The sequence below is a fragment of the Schistocerca serialis genome, chromosome 8, assembly GCF_023864345.2.
Source record: "Schistocerca serialis cubense isolate TAMUIC-IGC-003099 chromosome 8, iqSchSeri2.2, whole genome shotgun sequence".
In the NCBI taxonomy this organism is placed as follows: Eukaryota; Metazoa; Arthropoda; class Insecta; order Orthoptera; family Acrididae; genus Schistocerca; species Schistocerca serialis.
In genome coordinates, this window is record NC_064645.1 from 267,509,249 (window position 1) to 267,524,210 (window position 14,962).

Consider the following 14,962-nt stretch of genomic DNA (forward strand, 5'->3'; position numbering starts at 1 on the left):
CAGGGATTTTCAAGTAAGACTTAACAGCAATCTATAAGAAACATATATTTATTTTTCCATGTAAAATTCACTACTGACTTCCAAATTTCTCAAGAGTGTCTGACTAAAATGAGGAGAAGGATAAATACTGAGGAAGAATCCCAAAAAGTAAGAAGGCTTTTTTATTATAAATTAGCAAATAATATTTATTTATTGTACAAACTATATAGAAAGAACACACCCAGTATTTTCACAATAGTCACATACTCCCAACCACACTTTTTTTATTGCCTTCTGTTGGTCAGTCCTTTATAAATAGCACCATAAATCTAATACTTGTACTAATATCATGATCTATATAAATAGTTTATCATTTTACTCAAAATCACAGCAAAAAATAATGCATTGTTAACTTAAAAAAAATCCTGAAGTCTTTCCCCTTTTCATACAGCTGCAGATACTATTCATAATATCTCTTTTTCAGTGTCCTGTACTTCCGCAGCATATAGAGTGCTTCCAACTCTTTCACAATGTAATCTCCAAGAGTTAACATTTTTTCAATTTTTTCTGGATCAGTCACATCACGATTCTTCATGAATGCTCTTTTCAGACGGGAGCGGAAGTAATCATAGCCCTTTGGATAATCTCGTCCGAGGTAAAGTAACTGTGAAAAAATTTTTAATATTAAGAAAAAAAAGAAATGCACAAGAAAAATTAAAGCATCACTTTACAACTTCTAGTAGCAAATTTAACTAGTATTGTATTTAAATTAACAGGCTGAACAGGCTAATCAGTAATAAGAAAAACGCCATTCTGACACTTTTAACCACACAATATTCCTTTTTACCTGTTTTCCGATATCTTTTGTCACTTGTGTTTCAAATTTTAGAGAAAATTATTAACTAAACTCTTGATCCCCTCTGTCACAGATATACATGTTCTACTACAAAATTTTGCATGTTGAATGCACTATCGGCTGCATTACAGATTCAGTGATTAAGTTGGTTTAGCTATACACGCAGACCTGAGATTTTCTAAGTTTCATTAATTTTGATCTATCTATAAATAAGTTACAGATCTGATACACTGCCTTTTGTCAGAAATGCTATAGTGAAAGCAAAACAAGATTCTTACTTGCTAGACTTCCATAGTGAATACTATCCTCAAATGAAACTAATGACAGTTTACATTATAATGCACAAAAACAGAAAACAGAAAATAAAAACTGTGGTAGATAATAAATCATTATTATGTAAATATTTATAAGTTTGGAGCAGATAGTTTGTTTTTGTATGGCCTCAAAGTAACCCTTCAAAATTCTTAAGACCGACTTGCCTCAGCAGCTGCTTCTTCAGACACACATTAAACTAGAACATACAGAAAGACATAGCACTCAGTTGTACACAGAACAGCAATGAAAATATCCTGTACAAGTACTGGGAGAACACCATTGTTCACTTTCATTAACAATGAACTGATATCACGATACATAACTGCTCACAGTGTAGTGTGGCCAACAGTCACTCTCACGCCTGCAGAAGAGTTTGACTGTACAGAAGAGTTAACATGTGTGAATAATTGTCCACATAGGTTAAGTGTTACACAAATAGATCAAAGAAATGAAATATGGTGTAGACATTGCACAGTCAAAGATACATTAGATAACACCAGCCATTAAAAAGCGAACGATTTGCACTCTTCAACATTAGAAAATTGGTAACACACATAAACAAATTAGTGAAGTGGCAGACAAAATAGATCAACTGAAGCCGACAATACCACTTTGCCAGTTCTCGGCCAAGTTTACACAGTCCAACCTGACTTAGACATCATGCCATGCCACAGATCAATATGTTCCACAACTAAACTTTTGTATTCACATTCATTACCTTTGCCAATTTGCAACCAAACTGTCACCATCAAACCTAGTCTATACCTCGGCTATGCTACAGATCTGTCTGTCGCCACAACCTACTGTCCAAAAAGTAACATAAATGACAAAAAATAATAACAATAATAATATTGCCAGTGTTCTGTTCTCTTCAGGTATGCAAAAATTTGACATCACTTATCAGAGCATCATTATGCCACAGGTCGTATCAAACATACGGTATCAGTATGTTTCGCTGCTCCACAAAATCTGTAAACAGTATTAAGTTTAGTTGGTGGTTTTGTTGCTGAAATTAAGAAAGGAGGGAATGCAATGGAATTATGCTACTCCACGGCTTTTTTCATATGGATTCTAGAAAATACAAACAAACAAAAAAGCCAACAATAGTGTGTACTTAGCCAGTAGACAAATGCACATCAAAGTAATGTTGATGAATGGTCAGCATTGCATGGAAAGAAGACTTAGCAGAAGCTTAGGCCTACTGTGAAACTATTAAAATGTGCACAAAAATTTAGAGATAGTACATCAGAAAAAAGGGAGTATTGCAGATGCTTAGAAATTTGAGGAGGATAGTACAATGACAATGTGGTGTGTGACATTGTATGTGAGTAAACGGAAAGAGAGCAGAGCACTGGTAATGTTTCTTTTGCGTCTATATTAAATTTTGGAATGTAGGTTGAGGCCAGGAACAGATCTGTAGCATAGCCTGATGTCCATCTCAAGTTGGAAGGTGGCAGTTTAGTTGTGATATGGCAAAGTTTAAGCACACGGATATTAAACATGGGATGTGACTTACTAATCTGTAGCATTAGTGTCAATCTTGGCAAGGGTGAAAGGTGGCAATTGGATTGTGAGCTGGCAAAGCAGTGTCAAGTGCTTCAGTTACAGTATTATAGTGTACTCAAAATGTAGGTCACATGGACAGGAAAAACTAAAATAAAAATACACAGGCTATTGGAAAGCCCGTGTGCATAAAACCCTGGCTAATGCTCATACTTACAAAACTGTACAATATACAATAAACAATGCATTTGATTTAGAATGTTTTGTTATTATTCAAGTAGGTATTCAATACTACGAGCAAAACACAATAAAACCACACAATAGATCTTAGACAACACTGAATACTACAAGTTGACAATAAGGACGTGTGACATAGAGAGTAACACAATAACTATTAATTGGTGCAATTGGTTGTGTAGAAACGTCGGGGAGCGCGACGTCAATCCATTGCAAGATTACCACAACAAATAGCAAGTATGTTGTACATACAGGCAATATGCATGAAAGCAGGGTGTTTCAAATTACTTAAACGTTTGGCAGTAATTCCAGACGCTGTACGTTACACCCTTCAAAATTGAACAGCAGCTGTACGAATATGAGCAAACATAAAAATTACACACGTACAGAACATGATTACTTCCATTGTATGCATGTGATATTTTTTTCTTATCCCCATTAACATGCATTAAAATAAACTAGGTAACTTACTGTTTTGTAGAGCTGAATTACACGTGAACGTTGCGACATTGTATCCACCTGAAAGTTAAAATGCCACATTGAACACTAAAATTGTCACATATCAACGAATTACATAATATTCCGATACAACTGGATTCGTTTGTTATCACCGCAAGCAAATCTTCACTTGTATGCAAGTCGTTACCTGCTACGCCTGAAATAGAGTTTCTGATTCATACTCATTAGAAAAATACAGTCTTTTCAGCACGAGAATACGAACAATCACTACATAATCCGTGTTTTAAATTCTGTCGTATATTATTTGCTATAACACATTTGGAAATAATTGTAGGCCTACTTAAAAGAAAGCTAAACTAGTTTAGCACCTGTATAAATCGATTATTGGAATCCAAATTGCATGCTACTGATTCCTCCGGCCACTTTTTAGAGCGTCATGCGGTCAGTCCAATTTCAACTGCACTTTGGTCACTCACCAACCTTTCCACATCACGTAAGCTCTACCACTACAAAACAGAAAACACTAAACAGCTGTGACGGACGCAAAACTCAGCACTTCAAGCGTAAAGAATGACCACTTGTTGACGGCTGGCACAGGAAGGAAATTCAAACGCCTAATTCAACGTCCTGCCACTTTGCTGTAGCTGGAGATTGTTATAGAGTACTATCACGGTCTAACATTAGACTGTGGTACTATTTATTTATTTCTTTCTTTAATTTGACCACGAGCGAAGCCGTATTTTCGAGTGACATCTGCTTGTGGTTGAGTATTTAGTAGTAACGTAGGATAACTTTTGAAAGCGGCAGAATTGCAGAACAGTTATAAGAAAGCAATATAATACAGTACATCACACAGCAATTGATTCATAGTTTATTATGTGGATAATATTGACAAACACAACACGAGGTTGTACGTCATTCCTAATTTTCCGGTATTCTTACGTGTGTCTTTCCTTCTTCACTGTCACAAAGTCCCGCTAATCGGTATGTCAGTCAGGTAAAATCGCCGTGAGCATTGAGATAATCAACCCACCGACACAGCAGGTTGAAGATACCCGTTTGGTAAAACACTATATCCTGCTGCATCAAGAACTCCCTAACTGTCTGCAGCACATCACGTCCTACAGGAATCCCCGACTAGTAAAAAAAGCCTTTTTTTAAGGACTGAAGGCTTGATAATCGCAGGGGGAGAGGTCAGGACTATTGGGCGGCTACTGGAGAGTCTCCCACTTCGAGTTGGTTTAACATGTGCTTTACATTTGCGATATGGGGATGTGCGTCATCATGAAGCAGCAGTATCCCATGTCACAATTTTCATTCCACAACGGTGTATTTCGGTAGACATGCTGTCTCCTACAAATTCGTCTTTCTTCGATGGATGTCTACCGGTGTTTATCTTTCGGCAGCCACGAAAAGAATAACAACTCTTTGGTCCTGCTCGAACGCATTAGATAATAACGTCGCCATAGTTGATGTTACCGCATTTACTGTACACGCGTCGGAAAGACACGAATGCTCCATTAATCCCCTGCCTACATGTCAGTGACCCGTATCGGAGTCGGGCCGCTGCTTTTTATCGCCCCTTCTACATACATGCACCAGCCACAATGCAGCCCCGCTATGTACGCACGGGGTGAGATAGCTACAGTACGTAAACAGCTGCAAATCACTCTGACTAATGTCAAGCAGTTATTGGAAGCTACTGCGAATTTTTGTGTTGGTAGGGTTATCAAGACATTAGTACCATAAATACCAATCGTACGTCAAGCATTTCCATCGTCTCCTGTGAATACTGACTTTCAGGATCGATCACCACTCATCCGCTTGACTGGGGGGAGGCGGGGGGGAGTGGTAGATCCAGGAATAGGGCCAGTTGACAAATGTTTTTCCACACAAACGCCCCCTTTCGCCTCGAGCACTTTCATCCGAGTTAGTTGAGGTATGCACTCCACGCAAATTGTGCACTTGGGCGGCATTGGAACCCCTCGTAGCTTGGGGAACCAAGTGACCGCTTGTAATTGTGATAGATCCTGTAGAAATCTTAACAATTGTGGCTCCTCTGGTGCTCCTGTTAGCTTGTTGCCCCAAACGGTGGCTTGTGTCGCCTCATGCTTCAACCGGCCCTATCTAGGAGCCCTGTGAGGGGGAGAAATGGAATGGGAGAACTCAGGTTGCCACATGTTAAAAGAAGTATTGGAGGCCCCAAAAAGAGATAGTGTGAGCAAAGCTGACCCTCGAAGATGGAACAAACTTCAATCCTAATCTCTGAAAACGATGATAATTATGATGCTGTTGCTGCTGTTGGTGATACATAGCGAACAGTGGAGGTTTTATAACCGTACCTTACAGGAATTGCTTAGGTCCTAACTCTATATAACACGTCAGTTTGCAATTCAAACCAAAGCACTGGTGCACAGGAAACTGTATACTCCTGTCACTCCTCACTTTCTACCCGCAATCTTTCAACTGACAGATTCCTTCGATCACCGGCACAAGCGTCCGCAATGGGAGCCAATTTGGCCCTCCCACTAGAACAGGGAGTGCAGAGTTTTTATTCAGTATAGAATCCCCATACACTTCTAGAAGTGAGTGTATGACAATCAGTTCTCTGGCAGATAATAAATTTTCTGTGTCACGTATAAAAATCTATATGAAAGTGGCAAATTTTGAGTCATCCACCCCTCCCCCCCCCCCCCCCCCCCCCATTCCGCCCTCACCCCCAGCCCCCGGCACAAGATTAAATCTTGTGGACGCCCATGATTGCCAGGATTTGATACCTCTCCGCGTCGATCGTTTCCACAGCTGCCTTCTCGATCACGCCGTAGAGTTTAAAGATGCCTGAAGGACAGACACCTTTTCGCTAAAGGTAGACGTTGCACAAGAGCCGATAACACCACTAACGAGCTATGCACCTTGCTGTGCATAGCAGCGCAGCGCACTCGGTGGTTTCCTCTATATCCCAAGAATGCTGTACTTACGTCGCGTACACTTTTTTCTAATTCCGAGTAGGTCAGATGACTTGAAAGGAAAAATAAGCGTGGTAAATGCTTAGAACGGCTCCTAGACTGTCAGTAAGAGATAATGTCGAAGGCTGTGGAATATTATTCTAAATCAATCGCTGAATGCTCATTTAGTGACATCAGCTGCGGTGACTGTAGATGTGTTATCAAATTATGACATACAAAAATTTGTGCCGTATCACGACTCGAATCCGGATTTCCCGTTTATCGCGAGCGGTCGGCTGAACTATTTTGCCTATCCGTGTATGCGCTCCGGCTTGATCCAAACCTCTATGTCACTGTCCACTTCTTTATATCGTAGTCTTATGTAGTCTACATCTCCCATTAAGCTCTCAACATTTCTTGAAAACCACTCAGAAAAAATGTCACTGCCACAAGAAATTGAGACCATTTTTACCGTCGTACGCTTCGTCTCGGCTTACGATACTTTCATGAGATTTGACGATCACCAGCTCTATGAAACATTCTTACAAATTATTCGCTGAATGCAAATTTCATGACATCAGCTGGTGTCTCAGTTTTACTGTCACAGATGCATAGTACGAGTACGAAGTACAAGGATGGTTTGACAACTCCAGTAAAAAAGCAAGAAAAAATGTTCGTTTCATAAACAACCCACGTTATTTTTTAATAAAGTCTTCTTTCAGGGATATACAATTGGTACACAGATCCTTCAGCTTTTCCATCCCTTCGGAAAAATAGTTTCTCTCAAACTCTGTAGAATACTCGTTGACTGCGACTATCACTTCCACATTTGACGAAAATTTCGTCCCAGCAAGCCAAAGTTTCAAGTTATGAAACAGGAAGAAGTCACTTAGGGCTAAACCTGGTGATTAGGTTGGATAATGAACAAAGCCCAGTTCATACATTTTCGCCAATGTCATCACTGATGTGTGGGATGGCAAAGGCGTTTGGTGGTGAAATAACACTTTTTTGCATGCCAACCGTGGTATTTTTACAGTCAACGCTCGTTTAAAACGATCTAACAATGAAGCATAATGGGATCCGGTTATTGTTCTGTCTTTTTCCAAGTAATCTATGAGGATTATTGCTTGGGAATCCCAGAAAACTGTGGCTATCACCTTACCAGCTGACAAAATGGTACATGCCTTCTTCGGCGCACTTTCACTATCTTTTGTCCGTTGTTTTGACTGCCGTTTTGACTCTGATGAGCAGTGGTGGATCCATGCTTCATCAACAATCACAAATCGGTACAAAAAGTCTTGCAAATTGCCATTAAACATCGCCAGACATTATGTTGATATAATGTGCCAGATGCGACGGTTTTCAAAATGGTTCAAATGGCTCTGAGCACTATGGGACTTAACATCTTAGGTCATCAGTCCCCTAGAATTTAGAACTACTTAAATCTAGCTAACCGAAGGACATCACACACATCCATGCCCGCGGCAGGATTCGAACTTGCGACCGTAGCGGTCTCGCGGTTCCAGACTGAAGCGCCTAGAACGGCACGGCCACACCGGCCGACGCGGCGGTTTTGGTCGACTGTGAGCAATCGCAGCAGTCACCTTGCACATAGCTTCTTCATAGCGAATTCTCAGAGCAGGATATCATGCACTCGATCTGGTGAGATGCCTACAGTCTCAGCAATCTCACGAATTTTTTATTCAGCGGTCATGGATATTGTCAAAGGTTTCCTTTGTGGTGACCTGAATTGGAAGTCTTCGGTGCTTGTACGACCACGTTTAAATTCATTAATCGAAAAGTAAATGGTCTTCAATGATGCTGCAGAGTCCGCATTAAATTTATCCAATTCTATTTTGATTTGTGCGGCAGTCGAGTCCTGCAAATTAAAATGTTCAATAACAGCACGGAACTCAGTTGTCTCCATTTTCAGCTGCCGTTGATACACTGACCAATTCAGACGACTGTCAATAATGAACTGTACTCAGTACATTCTTCAAATTCTTTGTGCGATCTTGGAATAAGCAAGCGTACCAACCATGAAGTCGCAACGAACAGTTCCGTTCTTTCATGCAAATTTGCTAGACATATAAAACAACCCGTTGACACTGGTCATTTCGAGGGCCGCTGTGGCCGAGCGGTTCTAGGCGCTTCAGTCCCGAACTGTGCTGCTGCTACGGTCGCAGGTTCGTATCCTGCCTCGGGCATGGGTGTGTGTGACATCCTTAGGTTAGTTAGTTTCAAGTAGTTCTAAGTCTAGGGGACTGATGAACTCAGATGTTAAGTCCCATACTGCTTAGAGCCATTTTATTTTCGGTTGAGCCCAGTGTTGTGTATCATTTCGGTTTCCGTAAGCATTCCAGTTGTTGCTTCAGCTGAATTTATCGCATTTCTTCATTGCTTGTCTAACTATGGAGCGATTTATTACTGCGCAGCAAGTGCTAATAGGGAAAATATTTTATCAGATCGAAAATAGTTATGCAGCGACTGTGGGACGTTTTCACGCGATTCTTGTGCGCAATGTAGCACTGAATGAATCACCAGTTCCCAGCTGCGAAGTTTAATGAAACGGGTTCATTAGTGAACAGTGAGTTCTAGGCGCTCTAGTTCTGACCACAGTGTGGCCGTTATAGTGTGGCTGTAGTCCAATGACATCGGTTCTTTCCAAGAATTGGAAGGATGATATTCTTCAGTAGGGCGAATTTTTTGGTGTGATTTCCACTACTACCTTTACAAATACTTCAGTTAACGCAGCAGCTGAAAGAAGCTGAAAGAAACAATGAGAAAAGGCAACGTTTTGTTGACTGATTTCTGAGAAGGCGATGGTTTTGCGAGACATGATCTTCAGTGACGAGGAGCGCTTCCACTTGAACAAATTTTTTAATAAACAGACTGAGGGTCAGAGAATTTTCATAATTCAAGAGAGAGACATGCATTCACAGCGAGTAATGGTTTGCTGGGGATGGGTGGTTACGGTTCAGTACCTCAATCGACAAAAACGGAAACCTTATAGGATCACTTCCTTTGCTGACTGTTCAAAACCATTTTTCTCAGGAACGGATGGTCATACCAAGTTCAAATCTGTGCCACACATTAAGATCTGCGGTTTCTTGGCGATGTAAAAATATAAAGCCTTTAAGTCAATGCAGTCTAAAGTTCGGCCATTTGTGTCACATATTTTGATACTCGCAAACTCACATTAGTGAGCTGCAGGGTACTTTCCGATGACCTAGAATTATGAAATTTGGCAAGAAGCAAGATTTCACAGTACAACCAAATGAAAAAATCCGAGTATTGTTAATTTGTAACTGTACCACATAAAAAATTGTCATTTATTATTACACAGTCTGTCTGTCCGTTCTTCTGTTAAGCCCTCTTTTTATCACGAACAGGTAGACGTATCGAGCTGAAAACACGTCACTTAGATCTACAGTCCGTTGGTGATGTGAAAATTTCGAGCCTCTAGGTCAATGTAATCAAAAGATGCGGCCATTTATCTCACATATTTTCATAATCGCAACTCACTCATTAAATGTAGTCTTTGGGGAACATCCTCAGCTGTTGCTAAAATTTTTCATGATAAATAAATCCGCTTCAGTTGTACTTGACAAATCCTTTACTTGGATAAAATCGTACACATGACATGACAGTGATTTCACTACGTAAATCCCACTTCAAACTCTTAAAATAAATAAAAGAAGGTGAATTAAGAGGGATTCCATATAAAATTAATCAACATTGAATGGCCAGACACAAATGTGGACATCAGGTGATACCTGGACTGCATACGAGAAAATCGCACTAGTCCTGTAAAACGTTCAGCAATTTTATCAAGTAGCAAGCGAGATCCCAAGTGGGTGAGGCATGAAAAGTTCTCTGAGTCAATCAGTATCACACCAGGTAAACGGGTCCTAAGTAGCTCAAGAGTGGTGTTTGATATGGCCAATGGGTGTCTCAGAAATGTAGTTGTACTTTAAGCCTATCGGACCTCAAATATCTAACCAACTACAAAGTTATGGTTATCTCCTTTCAGTGTCAGTGGCTGCTTCAGTAAATTCTACAGATTTTCACCTTCATATTTTGTTTTAACGTTCATCACTGACTACTACTTCAATTGCAGTAATATAATCTGCAGTATCCTTATATTAATGCAGACAGTGTTTCTCACCAAATGGGAAGCCCTTGCACAACACATGGATTGAAAACATTTAAAAGATAATTTACATCTTCACTTTCAAAATATGATGGAGAGAGAATTTTCATGCAGAAGTTATAGAAGTACTTTGTGACTGATCTACATTCCAGGACACCGATCTTCTTTAGGGGAAAAAATGAAGTGGTATTCAATGGCAGATTTTTTTTCCTAATTCAATGTGTAAGGTCCTGCTGGAAATTTTTTTCTGGTTGATCCAATTGTTTCAAATGCTTTAGGGTACATTAAAGCTATCAACACATTGCCTCAGAAACGCAATATACGAACCAACTTTGAACGATGGGACACATGGCATGAACTAAAGCAAGTAAAATGAAGGCATAAATGCCGTGAAATGCCAATTTGTCATGAAAAAATCACTCATTAAAATCTATAGCGTACTTCCCCTTGACGTACAAGCATGAAGTTTGGCGAAAAGAAAGCCTTCCCAGTACAGGCAAAGGAAAAACATCAGGAAATTGATAATCTGTAATTATATTGCAAGAAAATATATTTCTTACGTCTTTTGTTATCAGAATGTAAACTCGAAATTAGGAGGTTCTCGACAGTCTTGGAATCCCTGCGACCGATATCTTGCCAGTATGAATGCCGATAACAGCAAAAATCGTCAGATCCCGATTCCTGAAATGGATTACGTGTCTTTATTCAGAATTAAGTTTGTACGGAACCATCAGCGAGCGAATTCCACTCACTCCTGGCCAGTTTACAACATGATCTCCGTTCGTATAACTCTACTGGTCGACATCGGAGCCAACGTCTTGCTGCATGAATAACTTTCCCATCATCCGTGTAATGTTTCCTGCGGAGTGCATTGCTCCAAACAGATGGAAGTCGGAAGGTGCGAGGTCCGGGCTGTAGGGTAGATGAGCAACGACAGTCCAGTGAAGTTTCGTGAGATCCCCTCGGGTGCGCAGAGTTGTGTGAGGCCTTGCGTCATTATGGAGAAGGAGAAGTTCGTATATATATATATATATATATATATATATATATATATATATATATATATATATATATATATATATATATATATAATAACCTGTGACAATCGAGAGAGGTGGCGCAGTGATTAGCACACTGGAATTGCATTTGAGTGGACAACGGTTCAAATCCCGGTCCGGTTACCCAGATTTAGGTTTTCCGTGGTTTTCCCAAACGACTCCAGGAAAATGCCGGGATGGTTTATTTGAAAACGGTGCCGCCGATTTCCTTCCCCATACTTTTGTAGTATGAGCTTGTGCTCTCGCGTCCAGTGGACATGCTGTCGACGGGACGTTAAATTCTAAGCTCCCTTCCAAGCTGCATCAGTTAATGGAAACCGATACCGTGCTATGGTAAGAGATTTTTTATGGTCTCATTTTAGTGGAATGGACGCTCATAAACTGTGGTTTCAGCAGGCAGGAGCCACCTGTCAGACTTCTGGAGAAACAATTCAGTTACTCCATGAGCGGTTTCCGAATCGCTCATCTCACTTAATGGTGAGCAACAGTGGCCATTAAGGTCATGCGATTCAACCCCTTCCGATTCTTTTTCTTTGGGGTTCATGGAGGAAGGCAATGGCAAACCACCTCCGCTAGGACCTCGCCTAGTACAGCGGTGCGGGTCTCCCGCATCGTCCCCTACGCCCCGCGGAGTATGGGACCTCATTTTTCATATTAAAAAATCGGTTGTGTCGATAACCCCTGGAGGAAATTCGTCGTGTTGTAAGTGAAAACCAAATGGAGTCTTGTCAGACAGTCATTGAGAATTTCATGGACATTATTCTTGCACTTCCATACGTGAAATGGGAAGATATCGGGAACATGTTCGTGTCATTTGAAAAAAATAAAGTTCATAATTTGATATTCATTGATGAGCCAAAACGTTATGACCACCTGTTTAACAGCTTCTTTGTCCGCCTTTGGAACGAATCACATCACTGATTATGCGTATCAGGGATCCGACAGTTTGCTGATAGGTTTGTGAAGATATATGGCATTAGATGTTTAAGCACAGATCAAGTAATTTGCGTAAATAACGGTCCACTGATTTCCGTACGTGGTGATGGCGCTTGATAGTGACACAGATGACTTCCACAGGATACACATCAGACGAATTTGACCGCCGGGACATCAACGTGAGTTCGTTGTAATGCTTCTCAAGTCACTGTCGCACGGTTCTGGATTCGGGACACGGACAATTATACTGCTGAAAGATGACATCGCCATAGGGACAGACATCAAGCATGAAGGGATGGACATGGTTTGCAGCTGCCTGCGTGTCTCAATTAATATCACAGGTTCCATTCAAGCGCAGGAGAATGTCTCTCATAGCATAATACTGCCCCCACCAGCCTGCCTCCGTGGTGTGCTGCACTTTTCGAGCATTTGTGGAGACAACCATCCACCAAGTGTAGCAAAAATGTGATACTCCCAAAGAGATACGTTTCCATTGATGGGCGGTCGAATCCCTATGGTCTCGTGTCCACTGCAAACATAGTTGATGATGTCGTTGTCTCGACATGTAAACACATAGGGGTCTTCTGCCACGGAGCTGCATGTTCAACAACGTACGATGAACAGTGTGCTCCGGAAGACTCGTGCGCGCACCAGTATTGTGCTCTTTCGGGCAGAAAAAAATGGTTCAAATGGCTCTAAGCACTATGGGGCTTAATATCTGAGGTCATTAGTCCCATAAACTTAGAACTACTTTAACCTAACTAACTTAAGGGCATCACATACATCCGTGCCCGAAGCAGGATTCGAACCTGCGACCGTGGCAGCAGCGCGGTTCCGGACGGAAGGGCCTTGAACCGCTCGACCACAGCGGCCGGCCCTTTCGGGCTGAGATGGCACTGATCACCATCTGTCCTACTTTCCAGAGCAGACAAGTCTCTGAATCCCACGTTCTGTGAAGAGTCGTGGACATCCAGTCATTTGCCTCTTTCCGTAGGTGCTCACGACAATACCACGTGAACATTCGACCAGCTTCGCCCTTTTCGAGATACTCGTTCACATCCCTGCGTAATAATGCGTAATAATTATCTTCTCTCTGTCAAAGTCGCTTATCTCAATGGATTTCCCCATTTGCAGCCCACATCTTCGCTAAGGCGATCGCTAGTCCGTGTCTGCTCCGCATACATACTTTAGTTGCCGCGTCACTTGTCCGTAACGTCACCAAGCGGCATCCAACGTCGCGATGGTCATTGGTCATAATATTTTGGCTTATCAGTGCAAGTTAACCAAACTGGCCCGCCTTTTGAATGACATGGTATTTCGGAGTAACATTGTTGATTTGAAACGGAATGACCACGCAGGCCTAGCTGTAAGTAAACCAAACAGCAGGTTGACACTTATTGGTAGTATACTGAAAAACTACTTGAAAACACTTGTACGGCTTATACACGGGTGCAGCTCAAGTGTGTGGCTCACATAAAACAGTAGACAGTATTAAAGGGTGGTCCATTGATAGTGACCGGGCCAAATATCCCACGAAATAAGCGTCAAACGAAAAAACTACAAAGAACGAAACTTGTCTAGCTTAAAGGGGGAAGCCAGATGGCGCTATGGTTGGCCCGCTAGATGGCGCTGCCATAGGTCAAACGGATATCAACTGCGTTTTTTCAAATAGGAATCCACATTTTTATTACATATCGTGTAGTACGTAAAGAAATATGAATGTTATAGTTGGACCACTTTTTTCGCTTTGTGATAGATGGCTCTGTAATAGTCACAAACATATGGCTCACAATTTTAAACGAATAGTTGGTAACAGGAAGGTTTTTTAAATTAAAGTACAGAACGTAGGTACGTTTGAACATTTTATTTCGGTTGTTCCGATGTGATACATGTACCTTTGTGAACTTATCATTTCTGAGATCGCATGCTGTTACAGCGTGATTACCTGTAAATATCACATTAATGCAATGAATGCTCAAAATGATGTAAGTCAACCTCAATGCATTTGGCAGTACGTTTAACGATATTCCTCTCAACAGCGAGTAGTTAGCCTTCCGTAATGTTCGCACATGCATTGACAATGAGCTGACGCATGTTGTCAGGCGTTGTCGGTGGATCACGATAGCAAATATCCTTCAGCTTTCCCCACAGAAAGAAATCCGGGGACGTCAGGTTCGGTGAACGTGCGGGACATGGTATGGCGCTTCGACGATCAATCCACATGTCATGAAATATGCTATTTAATATCGCTTCAACCGCACGCGAGCTATTTGCCGGACATCCATAATGTTGGAACTACATCGCCATTCTGTCATGCAGTGAAACATCTTGTAGTAACATCGGTAGAACATTACGTAGGAAATCAGCATACATTGCACCATTTAGATTGCCATCGATAAAATGGGGGCCAATTATCCTTCCTCCCATAATGCCGCACCATCTATTTATTAACTCACCAAGGTTTCCACTTGTTGCAGCCATCGTGGATTTTCCGTTGCCCAGTAGTGCATATTATGCCGGT